Source organism: Hyla sarda, chromosome 2 (genome assembly GCF_029499605.1).
Source record: "Hyla sarda isolate aHylSar1 chromosome 2, aHylSar1.hap1, whole genome shotgun sequence".
NCBI classification, from domain to species: domain Eukaryota; kingdom Metazoa; phylum Chordata; class Amphibia; order Anura; family Hylidae; genus Hyla; species Hyla sarda.
Window position 1 is genome coordinate 19,837,730 of NC_079190.1, and position 16,953 is coordinate 19,854,682.

The 16,953-nt window shown below is 43.5% G+C and overlaps 2 long non-coding RNA genes across 4 annotated transcripts in view; one reads left to right on the forward strand and one right to left on the reverse strand.

The window, feature by feature from the left end:
* LOC130358281 (uncharacterized) overlaps positions 1-9,166 on the reverse strand; it is a 66,214-nt gene extending 57,048 nt beyond the window's left edge. The window contains exon 1 of the long non-coding RNA XR_008889450.1: positions 9,010-9,166. This is a non-coding gene — a long non-coding RNA (uncharacterized LOC130358281). The remainder of the gene's footprint in view (positions 1-9,009) is intronic.
* The window catches only part of LOC130357588 (uncharacterized), a 67,969-nt gene continuing 58,489 nt past the window's right edge, over positions 7,474-16,953 (forward strand). Inside the window, exon 1 of one of the 3 annotated variants that reach the window (XR_008889184.1) lies at positions 7,474-7,513. This is a non-coding gene — a long non-coding RNA (uncharacterized LOC130357588). Of the gene's footprint in view, positions 7,514-8,671; positions 8,715-8,753; positions 8,791-16,953 lie in introns of those variants that run through there. The other 2 variants (XR_008889182.1, XR_008889183.1) reach the window with 2 other exon arrangements.

Consider the following 16,953-nt stretch of genomic DNA (forward strand, 5'->3'; position numbering starts at 1 on the left):
CTGCAGCCCTTTAACACTTATTCTCTATCCACAGGATAGGGGATAAGTGTTTGATCACGGGGGGTCCAACCGCTGGGACCCCCCCTCCCCCACGATCTCCTGCACGGGGCCACAGCTCTGCCGCAGCTCTCCCGTGCAGGAGGTGTGCTGGCCGCAGTATGACGTTGTGGCCGACATGCCTCCTCCATGTAACTCTATGGGAGAGGCGGGGAGGCAGCGTTCGTGCCTTCCTGCCTCTCCCATAGCACTGTGTGGGGACGCGACGGGGATGGGATGGGGACGGGGCGTAACCGTCGACCTCTCAGGTCAACACTACGCGCATTAGCGCTCACACTAGGCGCTAATGCTGGGGCCCCGTTTAGGAGATCACAGGGGGTCCCAGCGGTCGGACCTCCCACGATCAAACACTTATCCCCTATCCTGTGGATAGGGGATAAGTGTTCAATGGCTGCAGATGTCCATGATGCACAGTAGACCAACACCAGCAGATGACATGGCTCCCCAAATCATAGTAATTGGGGGGAGGGGGGCTTTGTATTTTCATGAGCTGTAACCCTAATAATTACAATTATGACAAATCACGGCTTGAACTAATTTGCTTTGCATGTAATGAGTCTCTCTCATATATTAGGTTAACCTTTTAAGTTACAGCCGTCAAACCCCCTCCCATAGACTTGCATTTAGGGGTCGGGGCGAGATGTCATGAGGATCGGGGTTATGATGTCACGGGCTTCCGGCGCCGGCTCCAGCGTTTGGAACAGTTTGTTCCAAACGCTGAGCAACGGAGTACCCCTTTAATAAAATAATTGAACTTTGCACGAAATTCTAATTTTTGGAGTTTCACTTGTATAGTTGCCTGGTACTAGTTCCTGGTAATTATAGGGTATTATTTATTAGGGCATAGGGATGCTTGTCTTAAAGTTCTCAACTACAATATGCAGAAATTTATGGCGGTTCTAACTTAAAGGGGTACTCCGGTGGAAAACTTTTTTTTTTTTTATCAACTGATGCCAGAAAGTTAAACAGATTAGTAAATTATTTCTATTAAAAATTATTTTCTTTTGGGATATCTTTTCTGTCAGACCACAGTGCTCTCTGCTGACACCTCTGTCCATGTCAGGAACTGTCCAGAGAAGGAGAAAATCCCCATTGCAAACATATGCTGCTCTGGACAGTTCCTGACATGAACAGAGGTGTCTGCAGAGAGCACTGTGGTCATGAGAGAAAATAAATCCCAAAAGAACAGAATTTCCTCTGTAGTATACAGCCGCTAATAAGTACTGAAAGGATTAAGAATTTTTAATAGAAGTAATGTGCAAATCTGTTTCACTTTCTGGCACCAGTCGATTTAAGAAAAAAAAAAAGTTTCCACCGAAGTACCCCTTTAAAGTCATGTACTTTAATGCAGAAATAAGGAAAGGATTGCGGTTCTGATGGGAAGGGGGAAGTATCCCTCTTAGATATGTGGTGTCCCAGTACCGCATTCTATACAGTACTTGTTTATTCATGGGTCCCCATAGCCAGAGTCCCTAGGATGTAGGGCTCCCTCTTAGCCAGCCTACCCCTAGTCGCCTCTATTCTAGTGTATAGATCTCTAATTCATGCATAGGTTAATGTAAATAGAATAATATATGTAAATAACTGGTTAATTACTTGTTCCCATTAGCGTTGCAGGACCTGCGGGTCATGTGACGAGGTGAACTCTATGGTATTTAGCTTAAGGACCTTTGGAGGCCCTGTGAGGTAAGCAATCCCATCACACCATGTAATGGTGAATGGCAGATGTTCGGACCAATCAGATTCGCCACGCCCCCTGCCCATATAAGGGAGCGGCGGCCATGTTTCTCTCTCTTGTTCCTGGGTTGCTGAGCTAGCAACACCTCTCTTACCTCGTGGGCTGTCAAGCAAGAAAGTCCTGTACAGCAGCTATCGCAGTGAGTTAGGCCTGAGCCTTTCGGCAACGGCTGAACAATTATAATTATAGAGTGTATCAATTCCCAGACACTCTGCAGCATCTCCGGACCTAATAACTCCCCTAAATCCGGATGGATCTGCAAATCTCTTCCTAAATTCAGAGACTTTATGTCTAGCTCAAGGTCCGCAACTACTGCCAGTCACTAAGCAACCTAAGGACTGTTTTTATGAGACTGTTACTGTGCCTTGGATATTGCAAGCACTTCAGTAAAAGTTATTCAAGTTCAAGTTCAAATCCCCTTGTGGACCTTCAGTTATTTTATGCACCTATCGTTACTGGGAAGGGCAGCGATAGGCCGGAACACTGATTCAGCATACCAGCCCTCAGCCTGGCGTCACAAACTCTAGGGTTAACATTAACCCCTTATATACCTATACCATACCACCACTACCATACACCCCCAAGGGCTTCCACAGATACATAGTTACATGACATACACAAAACAGTTCACATCAAAAGTGTATTTGGATGCAATAATAATATTTGACCAAAAAGAGTTAAAATAAAGTCAGATAATGTTGTGTCCAAATGCACTTTTGATGGTTTTAAATTGATGTTAACCTTTTTTTTTTTCAGCACTGCCTTAAAGGGATACTCTGCTGCTCAGCATTTGGAACAAACTGTTCCGAACGCTGGAGCCGGTGCCGGGAGCTCGTGATGTAATAGGCCTGCCCCCTCATGACGTCACACCCCGCCCCCTCTCATAGACTTGCGTGGAGGGGGCAAAGCGTGATGTCATGAGGGGCAGGGCTATGACGTCACAAGCTCCCGGCACTGGCTCCAGCGTTCGGAACAGTTTGTTCCAAATGCTGAGCAGCAGAGTATCCCTTTAAGTCTCTTGGACATGGAGTTTACCAGAGAGGTTGTCCCTGGAGTCCTCTTCCCTCCTCCATGATGACATCATGGAGCTGGTGGATGTTAGAGACCTTGATCTCACCCACCGTCCATTTGAGGATGCCCCACAGATGATCAATAGGGTTTAGTTCTGGAGACATGCTTGGCCAGTCATCACCTTTACCCTCAGTAATCCATGTCCTTATTCTGCTTGTTTACAGACAAGAAGCACATGGCAGCAGAACACTAAACAAATCAATATAGTTGCTGAGATGAGTAGCTGGATTCTTGAAAAGACAAGCCATCAACTAAAACCAGAAACATCAAAAACCCAGCATGGACCACCAGTCCAACACAAAATAACCCTGCTGCCAGCAATTATCTGAACATTAAAGGGTACCTCTCATCAAATAAACTTTTGATATATTTTAGATTAATGAATGTTGAATAACTTTCCAATAGCATGTTAATGGAAAATATGCTTCTTTCTATTGTATTTTTCCCGATCAGTCCTGTCAGCAAGCATTTCTGACTCATGCTGGAGTCCTAAACACTCAGAACTGCCAGCCTGCTTTGTTCACAGCTAAACAGGCTGTGAACAAAGCAGGCTGGCAGCTCTGAGTGTTCTCATTTGTGAACAAAGCAGACTGGCAGCTCGTAGTGTTTAGGACTCCAGCATGAGTCTGAAATGCTTGCTGCCAGGACTGGTAGGGAGACCCCTACTGGTCATTTCTTCAAAGTGGAAAATTAAATAGAAAGAAGCATATTTTTTAATAACATGCAATTGTAAAGTTATTCTGCATACATTAATCTATACTATATCAAAAGTTTTTTTGATGAGAGGTACCCTTTAAAAGACATAGGATGATAACATGGCCAGATCCGTCCTGCCATATATATAGTTACATAGTTACATAGTTACATAGTTAGTACGGTCGAAAAAAGACATATGTCCATCAAGTTCAACCAGGGAATTAAGGGGTAGGGGTGTGGCGCGATATTGGGGAAGGGATGAGATTTTATATTTCTTCATAAGCATTAATCTTATTTTGTTCCAGGAATGTATCTAATCCTGTTTTAAAGCTGTTAATTGTTCCTGCTGTGACCAGTTCCTGAGGTAGACCGTTCCATAAATTCACAGTCCTCACGGTAAAGAAGGCGTGTCGCCCCTTGAGACTAAACTTTTTTTTCTCCAGACGGAGGGAGTGCCCCCTCGTCCTTTGGGGGGGTTTAACCTGGAACAGTTTTTCTCCATATTTTTTGTATGGGCCATTAATATACTTATATACGTTTATCATATCCCCCCTTAAACGTCTCTTCTCAAGACTAAACAATTGTAACTCCTTTAATCGCTCCTCATAGCTAAGATGTTCCATGCCCCATATTAGTTTAGTCGCGCGTCTCTGCACCCTTTCCAACTCCGCAGTGTCCCTTTTATGGACAGGTGACCAAAACTGAACAGCATATTCCAGGTGAGGCCGTACCAATGCTTTATAAAGGGGGAGTATTATGTCCCTGTCCCTTGAGTCCATGCCTCTTTTGATACATGACAATATCCTGCCGGCTTTGGAAGCAGCAGCCTGACATTGCATGCTATTCTGTAGTCTGTGATCTACAAGTACACCCAGATCCTTCTCTACCAGTGACTCTGCCAGTTTAATCCCCCCTAAGACATACGACGCATGCAGGTTATTAGTACCCAGATGCATAACTTTACATTTATCCACATTGAACCTCATTTGCCAAGTGGATGCCCAGACACTTAGTCTATCCAAGTCATCTTGTAACTTATGCACATCCTCTATAGACTGTACCGTGCTACAAAGCTTGGTGTCATCTGCAAAGATAGAAACAGAGCTGTTAATACCATCCTCTATATCATTGATAAATAAATTAAACAACAGCGGTCCCAGTACTGAACCTTGGGGTACACCACTAATTACCGGGGACCAATCAGAGTACGAATCATTGACCACCACTCTCTGGGTACGATCCATGAGCCAGTGTTCAATCCAGTTACAAACTAAAATTTCCAAACCCAAAGACCTTAACTTACCTGTCAGACGTCTATGAGGGACAGTATCAAATGCTTTAGCAAAATCCAGAAACACTATATCCACAGCCATTCCTCTGTATACAGAGCCCCCCTCTATATACACAGCCCCCCTCTATATCCACAGCCATTCCTCTGTCAAGGCTTCTACTCACCTCTTCATAAAAGCAAATTAGATTGGTTTGACAACTTCTATCCTTAGTAAACCCATGCTGGCTATCACTGATATATATCAGTAAAGGCTCTTATACAATGCCATCAGGCTCCACTATATGGAGCTCCGTCGGCAATTCTGTCAAATTGTCGGGAGTTGGTGGAGAACAAAAATTGTGCATGCACAATTGTTTTCCTCTTGTTAACCCCAGTAAACTTCCGGATCCCTGATAGATCCCATTCAAGTAAATAGTGTCTGTCGGGACCCAACAGTGTTTGTTTCGCTCCTACCCATTTCAGGGTCTGTTCTGCGCATGAAAAAGAAAACCAAAACGCAGAACGAACCTTATCGGGACAGATGCAAACGGCAATGTGAACTTAGCCTAAAACAAGTCTTTTGGTGAAAACTACACCAGAATTCTGGCACATTTGCAATAGCAACGCGGAATTTCGGCCAACTGATGAGGCTAAATGATTCGGATGTGGAATTCCACATCTTTCTGCATATATGCGGAATTTCTGAAGAGTTCATGCATAAATTCCCATGAATTATCCATGCACAGTAAAAGGTGCTTTTCCTCCATGGCTTTTGTTACATTTTGTGCGTAATCCGTCTGATTTCTGTGCGGATGCCACACAAAATTCGCATCAATCCCACATTTTGCAAAGAAAACTAGCCCCATTAACTTCAATGGGCTTCTGCGTCCGAATGCCGCAAAAAAAATTAGGACAGGACCTTTCTTTTTTGCGGAATGCAGAATTTCCACAGAGAAAAGATTTTGCAGTGTGAATTGGACAACGGAATCCCAATGAAGTTAATTAGGATCTAAACAAATGGGAGGAGATTTATCAAAACCCGTCCAGAGGAAAATTTGCCCAGTTGGCCATAGCAACCAGTCAGATTGCTTCTATTATTTTACAGAGGCCTTGTTCAAAATGAAAGAAGCGATCTGATTGGTTGCCATGGGCAATCCGTGCGGAAATTCTTATGTGTGAACATAGTCTAAATCTGCCCTCTGGGTCAAGAACCCTTCAATACGAGGATAAAACACACAAGACAAAATTGAGAGAACAAAAAGTGAGGACATTACATAACAAACAAAAAAAATCCTCTGTACCATTTCTATTCATCTTTTTGTTTGTGAATCCAACATCAACTTTCCTCACATCTTGTTTTACATGATGACGCAGCTCAAAACAAAAAAAAAAAGAGAAAAGACCATGAAAAAACAAATTCCTCCATAAAACTCCGAACATTTATACGCGGCATAAAAAAAAAAAAGTTTTGACAAGAACAAAAAAAAACACTTCCTGCCATTCTGATCTTTCTAGCTGTCAGCGGGTTAGAGGAAAGCACATCTGTCTTTCGACCATTAAAGTGGCATATTTCCTTCGAATTAAACTTTACATTCCAGCTCATAACCAATGGAGCATGTCAATCTCCGCGCTCAACAACCGGCCTTGGCAAAGCTATCTCAAAGAGCAGAATGTAATTGGCGGTTAGCGACGGAGCGCCACAGCAGAACCTTCAGCCGGCGAGTACTGTAAGCGAGCGGAAAAGTCTTTTACAACTTAGCATATTGCGGTTAATTGTTGAGCTGGATGGGAGTTCGGAGGTGTTTTTAATTATCTGTACGCCACGCCGTGCATGCGGAGCTGCCTTTTCGACATATTTAGGAAACAGTGTGCGATGCGGATGCCAGATGAACTCATCAAATTTCAATGGCTTTTTGAAGTGCAGATAATTAAAATCACTTCACAATTCAAAATGTAAATTTCCTGCAGGAATCGGTTGTAAAAAAGCAAACAAAAAAAAAAAAAATACAACAAAAAAGAAAAAAAGAGTATATGGGCAGACATGAGAGATGATTTAGATGACATGTTCCCAGCCTGGAAGAACAATCTTACGACGACATAGATTGTGGCAATAAAAGTGTTTGGTTTTGAAGGGTCGGTACTTATCACTTGTGACAACACCCTGAAGCCTTGTAGATTGTTCAGATGGTTGAGCTGCATTCATCTACTGATAATCGTGGTGGGTTTTCTGGGATTTTTATTTTTTTTTAAAGACTTTCGAGAAGAGCTGATCAAGATGAAGGGTCGGGGAATTCCTTTGGATAAGTGTTGCCGCTTTTATTGACGGGACAAAGTGAGATGGATTTTTGTCTGTGTGTCTTCATAGATTTGTCTCGAGTTTAACGTCATAATATTCTAGGGGTGGAGAGACAACCCTATTAAATTTGGCTGAAATTGGGCAAGCTGAAGCGGATGGTTACCGCGTTCATGTGTTCTAGATCAGTGGTCTCAAACTGTGGCCCTCCAGATGTTTCAAAACGTCAACTCCCAGCATGCTGGGAGTTAAAGTTTTGCAACATTTGGAGGGCCACAGTTTGAGACCACCGTTCAAGATAGTATGAATAGACTTGTGACTGTACATTGGTTCAGTCCACAGTTAGATGGCAGACAGTGAGGACAGTTTATTGGATCGGTCCATTATTGTAGGTAGTGACTGGCCCTCATTTACTAAGAAAATCGGGTTGTAAGTCTATCTTGCTTTCTTACCCGACTGCTTTTTTCCCTGGTATTTATTATTATGTCGCATCCTGTTTGTCGCACGTGGGTTTTGTAGGTTTTGGTTTCCAACTCCTCTGAGTTGTCGGGAAAAAATCCACAACAATTCAACAAATTCGGGTTGGAAACCTTTATAAATACGTGGGAAAGCTCAGAAATGTTGGGTTACGCCCCTTTTTCGGGTTTGGGAGAATCCACATCGGGTCCGTCGGAAAAAATGACGCATCGTGTTGCAGACTGGCGCACGATGTCTGCGACATGGCGCAGACAAAGATGCGCCAAAAAAACCCGACAAAAGAAGTGGGGTTTAGAATAGTAAATGAGGGCCACTGTGTACTGTTCAGTCTACAATTAGATGACAGACAGTTGGGACAGTTTATTGGATCGGTCCATTATTGTAGGTGGTGACTGTGTATTGGTTCGGTCTACAGTTAGATGGCAGACAGTGGGGACAGTTTATTGGATCGCTCCATTATTGTAGGTAGTGACTGTGTATTGGTTCAGTCTGCAGTTAGATGGCAGACAGTGGGGGAAGTTTATTGGATTGGTTCATTATTGTAGGTAGTGACGTAGTGACTGTGTATTGCTTCGGTCTACAGTTAGATGGCAGACAGTGGGGACAGTTTATTGGACCGGTTCATTATTGTATGTAGTGACTGTACATTGGTTTGGTCAACAGTTAGATGACAGACAGTGGGGACAGTTTATTGGATCGGTCCATTATTGTGTAGGTAGTGACTGTGTATTGGTTCGGTCTACAGTTAGATGGCAGACAGGACAGACAATTTATTGGACCGGTCCATTATTGTATGTAGTGACTGTATATTGGTTTGATCTACAGTTAGATGGCAGACAGTGGGGACAGTTTATTGGATCGGTCCATTATTGTAGGTAGTGACTGTGTATTGCTTCGGTCTACAGTTAGATGGCAGACATTTGGGACAGTTTATTGGATCGGTCCATTATTGTAGGTAGTGATTGTACATTGGTTTGGTCTACAGTTAGATGACAGACACGGGGACAGTTTATTGGATCGGTCCATTATTGTAGGTAGTGACTGTACATTGGTTTGGTCTACAGTTAGATGACAGACAGTTGGGACAGTTTATCGGATCAGTCATTTTGTAGGTAGGCACTTTGTATTGGTTCGGTCTACAGTTAGATGGAAGACAGTGAGGACAGTTTATTGGATCGGTCCATTAATGTAGGTAGTGACTGTGTATTGGTTCAGTCTACAATTAGATGGCAGACAGTTGGGACAGTTTATTGGATCGGTCCATTATTGTAGGTAGTGACTGTGTATTGGTTCGGTCTACAGTTAAAGGGGTATTCCAGGCAAAAACTTTTTTTTATATATATCAACTTGCTCCGGAAAGTTAAACAGATTTGTAAATTACTTCTATTAAAAAATCTTAATCCTTACAATAGTTATTAGCTTCTGAAGTTGAGTTGCTGTTTTCTGTCTGACTGCTTTCTGATGACTCACGTCCCGGGACCTGTCCAGCTCCTATGGGGATATTCTCCCATCATGCAAGGGATATTCTCCCATCATGCACAGCTCCCGTGACGTGACATCATCATTGAGCAGTTAGACAGAAAACTTCAGAAGCTAATAACTATTGGAAGGATTAACATTTTTTAATAGAAGTAATTTACAAATCTGTTTAACTTTCCGGAGCCAGTTAATATATAAAAAAAAGTTTTTGCCTGGAATACCCCTTTAAATGGCAGGCAGTGGGGACAGTTTATTGGATCTCTCCATTATTGTAGGTAGTGACTGTGTATTGGTTCAGTCTACAGTTAGATGGCAGACAGTTGGGACAGTTTATTGGATCGGTCCATTATTGTAGGTAGTGACTGTACATTGGTTCAGTCTACAGTTAGATGATATTATTGTAGGTCAAGACTATTCACTTATTTGGCCAACAGTTAGATAAGAGACAGCCGGGACATTTAATTGGATCGGTCCATTATTGTAGGTAGCGATTGTGCATTGATTCGGTTCACAGTTAGCTAAGAGACAGTTGGGAGAGTTCATTGGATCGGTCTATTATTGTAGGTAGTGACTGTGCATTGGTTCAGTCCACAATTATCTACGAGACAGTTGGGACCGTTCATTGAATCGGTCTATTATTGTAGTTAGTGACTGCATTGGTATGGTCCACATTTGGATGACCGACAGTAGTGATTGGGCATTGATTCGATCCACAGTTAGCTAAGAGACAGTTGGGACTGTTCATTGGATTGGTCCATTATTGTAGGCCGTGACTGTGGATTGGTTTAGTCCACAGTTAGCTAAGAGACAGTTGTGATAGATCATTGGACCAGTCCATTATTGTAGGTAGTGATTGTGCTTTGGTTTGGTCCACAGTTAGCTATGAGACACCTGGGACAGTTCATTGGATCGGCCCATTATTGTAGGTAGTGATTGCATTGGTTCAGTCCACAGTACTGTTGAGCGGCATAGGCCATATTCGAATTCGCAATATTTTGCGAATATATGGATGAATATTCGTCATATATTCGTAAATTAGCATATCTGTGTTTTATTTTTGCATATGCGAAAATTTGCATATGCGAAAATTAGCATATACAAAAATTAGCCTAAGCTAAAATTAACATATGCGAAAATTAGCATAAACCAAAATTTGCATATGAAAAAATTAGCATATGCTAATTTCCGCATATGTGAAAATTCGTACGTCAGTCTCACACAGTAGTATTGGAGCCTTCTTTACACCACACAAGCTGGAAGCAGAGAGGGGTGATCACTGTGATGTGTATTGTGGGAAAAAAATGAATATTCATAATTGCGAATATATAGTGCTATATTCGTGAATATTCTCGAATTCGCGAATATGCGATATTCGCGCATAAAATTCGCATTGCGAATATTCGCGAGCAACACTAGTCCACAGTTGGCTAAGAGACAGTTGGGAGTTAGAGAGGGGAACAATGGGGGTGATTTGCCACACACACAGGGTTTCCTAGGAATATCTCTTCCAGATTGTAACACTTCTTTGTCTGCCCGGTCACCAGATTTATTACCAATTGAGCATTTATGGCACCAGCTTCTACAACCTACCAGTGTGCAGGATCTACAGGCCCCGCTGTTACATCTGTGGGAAAATGTGTGGCAAAATGTGATAATGAACCTGTATACCTCCATGTATCCCAACTGTATGTCATTTTGCATCCAGACTAGAGGCGCCCAACAGGATACTAGCGTCTCCATTAGTGTTGAGCGGCATAGGCCATATTCGAATTCGCGAATATTCGCGAATATATGGACGAATATTCGTCATATATTCGCGAATATTCGCATATTCGTAATAAGCTTGTTTTATTTTCGCATATGCGGAAATTAACATATGCGAAAATTAGCATATTCAAAATTAGTATCCGCGAAAATTCGCATATGCGAAAATTAGCATATGCAAATTTTCGCCCGGCAATCTCACACAGTAGTATTAGAGCCTTCTTTACACCACACAAGCTGGAAGCAGAGAGGGGTGATCACTGTGATGTGTGCTGTGAAGAAAAAAAATAAACGAATATTCGTAATTACGAATATATAGCGCTATATTCGCGAAATTCGCGAATTCGCGAATATGCGATATTCGCAAATAATATTCGAATTGCGAATATTCGCGAGCAACACTAGTCTCCATGTATCCCAACTGTATCTCCTCTTGTATCCAGACTAGAGGCGCCCAACAGGGTACTAGATCCTCCGTGTATCTCCTCTTGTATCTAGGCTAGAGGCGCCCAACAGGGTATTAAAGTCTCCATGTATCCCAACCATATCTCATCTTGTAACCAGGCTTGAGGCACCCAACAGGGTACTAGATCCTCCGTGTATCTCATCTTGTATCTAGGCTAGAGGCGCCCAACAGGGTATTAAAGTCTCCATGTATCCCAACCATATCTCATCTTGTAACCAGGCTAGAGGCACCCAACAGGATGCTATAGCCTCTAGTATTGTAGTTTCCCCCAATAATCTTCTCCTTTTGTTCTAATATTGTAGTGTATTGTACTTACCTCCATTTATCATCACATGTACAAAGTTTAATTCGATTCCAACACGTTCTTCTTTAGCCTAATACCGTCGTACAATGAAAAAATTCTTCTTTCATGCAATGTCCACAAAATAGTACCCCCATACTGTATAGTATCAGGACGCATTGCGGTTTATGGTCATGGATTCTCTACTCCTAGGTTGCTCCTCCTGTCAGTCCTTGGGGCCCCATTTTCCCTCCATTGACACCAGCAGCAGCACACATCTCCTCTGCGCGCCTCTTTAGGGTCCCTGTGCATGCAGCTCTGCACCTTATTTAAAATAAAACTGGTTAAATAGACTTTTTACTTTGCTCCCAAGTTCCGCCGCCTCGTTTAATATCAGACATTGTTAAGTGTTTGTTACAGTAAACAATCTAAAACGCGCAAATGCAAACTATAAAAGGCTCAGCGCTTCAGGTCAACATTACGCTGCAAAACTGATTTACTATTTAATTAAAAACAGTTTCACAATGGAAAAAAATCCTGTAACTTAAATATCAGGCTTCAGTGCATTTCGGATTTTATGGCGCTCTATAGCCGAGAAGCCGGCATGGTCATTATACGGATTTTATAAGACAGACAAGAACAAAATACATAGAAAATCCTTCACCTTGTGGATTAACCTTATACAGTGTACAGAGAATTAGACAGAAGGGATTATTGCTGTTTCATGCTATACTTAACTGAGTCCTATGTAGACATAATGAGCATCACTACTATTTAAAGGGGTATTCTAATTTCAGAAAATTGTATTTAAATAACACTATCACCCCAACATATATGACTTACTAATATACTGTTATCACATTGTATACTGGCCACAACATGTTTTTGCACTATTCACCTCTGATGGAAAGTTGTGTAGCTCTCATTGTCCGTGTGGTGTTGTCTCAGCAGCTTCTAGCTCCTCCTTCCCTTCTGACAGGAAGTTGTGTAGTCCTCGCATTGTCAGAGTGATATTGTCTCAGCAGCTCCCTGGCTCGTCCCTCTATCCAGAGACAGTGGAGCAGATTTATCAAAACCTGTGTAGAGGAGAAGTTGACCAGTTGCCCATAGCAACCACTCAGATCGCTTCTTTCATTTTTAAATGGGCCTCTCAAAAATGAAAGTAGCGATCTGATTGGTTGCTATGGGCAACTGGTCAACTTTTCCTCTACACAGCTTTTGATAAATCTCCTCCCCCCCCCCCCCCCCATGCATCATGCCTGCTGTCTTATGAGATATGGCCAGATCGTGTCTCTGAACTCTAGCCACGCCCCTGAGTGATGTCACGACCTCTGACCATCCCCTACGTTACCATGTCCCTGCCATATACACATATATCTTAACTGGGACATTTAGAGAGAATGGGGTGTTGTTACCACATGCTTCCTTGCTGAGCAATGCAACAGGCAGGGGAGCAGCCAGGAAATTAATACAGCAGTCGCGACAAGTGATTGTGTGATAATCTGCTGTGAACTGAGATGTTCTGCAGCAGCCGTGTAAATACAATGATAAATCTCTGCCATCAATTTAGATAATACTGCAAAATGAATGAAGACCACAGACCAGCAGGGGGCGTAACTAAAGAGGGTGCAAAGGGGACAGTTGTATCTGGGCTCAGGAGGCTGAGGGGGGCACTAGAGTCATTCTTTCTATATGAGGACATCAGTACCATTAAACATTTTAGTTGGGGGCCAATTTACACCTCTGCAGACCAGACTCCTTCAACAGATACAGATCTTAGAGGGAGATTTATCAGGCCTTATACAGAGGAGCAGTTGCCCATAGCAACCATTTAGATTCAAGCTTTCATTTTTTTTTTAAAAGACCTCTGATAAATGACAAAATCTGATTGGTTATTAAAGGCTGATAAATGTCCCCCTCGGGGCCCACGCACAATAGAGCCATGGCAGAACTTCAGAGCCAGAGTGGAAACTGGTGGAAAAATTCCTCTCGGAAATTCCGTTGACTCCCATTGGTTTCAATAGGATTCTGCTGCCCCCCAAACCCCTCCCCCCCCCCTCCCCCCCGAGGAAAAAAAAAACATTTGCAAAATTGCAAGGCTTTTTTTTGTTGTTTGTTTTTAAAATTTTCCCATCAATAATACTTTTTTTTTTTCTTTTTTTTTTTTGGGGGGGGGGGGGGGCATACGCTGCTCAAAAAAATAAAGGGAACACTTAAACAACACAACGTAACTCCAAGTCACTGACACTTGTGTGAGATCCCACTGTCCACTCAGGAAGCAACACTGATTGACAATCAATTTCACATGATGTTGTGCAAATGGAACAGACAACAGGTGGAAATGATAGGCAATTAGCAAGACACCCCCAATAAAGGAGTGGTTCTGCAGGTGGTGACCACAGACCACTTCTCAGTTCCTATTCTTCCTGGCTGATGTTTTGGTCACTTTTGAATGCTGGCGGTGCTTTCACTCTAGTGGTAGCATGCGACGGAGTCTATAACCCACAAAAGTGGCTCAGGTAGTGCAGCTCATCCAGGATGGTACATAAATGCGAGCTGTAGCAGGAAGGTTTGCTGTGTCTGTCAGCGTAGATGGGCTACCAAGAGACAGGCCAGTACATTAGGAGAGGTGGAGGAGGATGTAGGAGGGCAACAACCCAGCAGCAGGACCACTACCTCCACCTTTGTGCAAGGAGGAGCAGGAGGATTACTGCCAGAGCCCTGCAAAATGACCTCCAGCAGGCCACAAATGTGCATGTGTCCACTCAAACGGTCAGAAACAGACTCCATGAGGGCCCGACGTCCACAGGTGGGGGTTGTGCTTACAGCCCAACACCGTGCAGATTGGCAAATTTGCCACTGGCGCCCTGTGCTCTTCACAGATGAAAGCAGGTTCACACTGAGCACATGTGACAGACGTGACAGAGTCTGGAGATGCCGTGGAGAACGTTCTGCTGCCTGAAACATCCTCCAGCATGACCGGTTTCGGTGGGTCAGTAATAGTGTGGGGTGGCATTTCTTTGGGGGGCCGCACAGCCCTCCATGTGCTTGCCAGAGGTCACCTGACTGTCATTAGGTACCGAGATGAGATCCTCAGACCCCTTGTAAGACCATATGCTGGTGCGGTTGGCTCTGGGTTCCTCCTAATGCAAGACAATACTACACCTCATGAGGCTGGAGTGTGTCAGCATTTCCTGCCAGAGGAAGGCATTGATGCTATGGATTGGCCGCCCGTTCCCCGGACCTGAGTCCGATTGAGCACATCTGGGACATCATGTTTTGCTCCATCCACCAAGGCCACGTTGCACCACAGACTGTCCAGGAGTTGGCGGGTGCTTAAGTCCAGGTCTGGGAGGACATCCCTCAGGAGACCATCCTCCACCTCATCAGGAGCATGCCCAGGCGTTGTAGGGAGGTCATACGGGCACGTGGAGGCCACACGCACTACTGAGCCTCATTGTGACTTGTTTTAAGGACATTACATAAAGTTGGATCAGCCTGTAGTGGGGTTTTCCTTTGTGATTTTGATTGTGACTCCATATCCAGACCTCCATGGGTTGATACATTTGATTTCCATTGATAATTTTTGTGTGATTTTGTTGTCAGCGCATTCAACTATGTAAAGATGAAAGTATTTCATACGATTAGTTCATTCATCCAGATCTAGGATGTGTTATCTTAGTGTTCCCTTTATTTATTTTTTTGAGCAGTGTATATGGTAAAAAAAAATATGTCATTCCAAACTGCTATTTGGTCCTGAAAAAAGCCCTTAAAAGGTGTTCTCTGCACCTATCCAAAGGATAGGGGATAACATGTGTGATCGCGTCATGCCACACCCCTCCATTCATGTCTATGGGAGGGGGCTTGAACGGAGGGGGCTTGGCGGCTGTGTTCGCCAGTCATCTGGCACTGCATGCTGGGAGTTTTCGGCATGCTTGGAGTTTTGGTTTTGCAACAGCTGGAGGCAACCTGGGTGGGAAACGCTGCTTAGGATTTTGTTGTTGATGATTCCTTATTTATTTGCTTTACTTAAAGGGGTACTCTGCCCAAAAACATCTTCTTTCCTATCCAAAGTATAAGGGATAAAGATGTCTGATCATGGGGATGCCACCTCTGGGAAGCTTGGAGCTTCAATGTTCGTGATGTCCTGCCACGCCTCCTCCGTTCAGGTCTATTGGAGGGGGTGTGGTGGCTGTAGTTGCCAGTCATCCGACATGGAGCAGAGTTCTGTGCACGAATGACTGGGGTGCAGCGCCAGAGATCACAGGGGTCCCCAGCGGCGGAAGCCCCGCGATCAAACATCTTTGGATAGGGGATAGGATTATTTTCAGTGGAGTACCCATTTAATATGGAAAAACATAACATATTGACATTTTTATAATGTATTATACATTTGTTATACAATGTTTTGCGTCATATTTGGGATTCGCAGGTTCGCTATGAAATCTAAATGTGAAGATTCCATCATTTTCGCCAATGGTTCTAGCGTATCCGCTCATTTCTCCTCTCACATTTGTTTCTCATGTATTCCCGGTGACAGCTTTGCGCCTCCTTTTTTTTTTCCGCCATTACAGCGATTTATCTCTCTATGATGATGTAGTATCTTCCACTTTATAGCGTTTGGTCCTTTTCCAGGAAGATGGGTGTGAATGTTAAGCAGCGCCGATGATGTCCCCTAATAACAACCGGCGAAACGATCGGAAAAGAAATCGCCCCGCCAGTTATTGATCGCCGAGGAGGAAAAATTCTCTGATCAGTCATTTAAAACCATTTGTAAGCCGCTTCATATACTGCCATTATACAGCTCGGTACTTTTATATACACTCCGGCAAGGAGAGGGACGGGGAAGGCCTGAAATTCTACATTTAATTAATTTTCTTAAAGGGGTATTTTGTTTTGTTCTGTTTCCTTTTCTTTTTTTTTTTTTTTTTACTTTTCTTACTATACAGTTTTCGTAGCACTTGTGCCATGTGACATATTCATCAGGGACAACTGCATCAAGCATAACCGTCATCATTCTTCCTAGTGGATAATGCATCAACCTCTATGGATTCTATCATTTTCAGGACCACAGGTATTGTAACACAGCTTTTCTCCTAGGGACACAGGGTGTATAGGTATGCTCTGCGGATTTCTGGTCCCCGACGCTCGCTGGGCGGGGACTGGACTAGGATGCCTGCAGAAATCGTTCAGCAAGCATCCCGTGCAAAGCCCCGGCGGGGTGGGGTACTGAGGCGATTCTGGGTCAATCGGGTTTCCGGTGACCCGGAAAAAAAGGGTGATTGGGGCTGTTCGAGCTCAATCACACTTAACCAGCAGGAGTGAGGGGGCATGGGTGATGAGCACGTGATTGAACGATCGG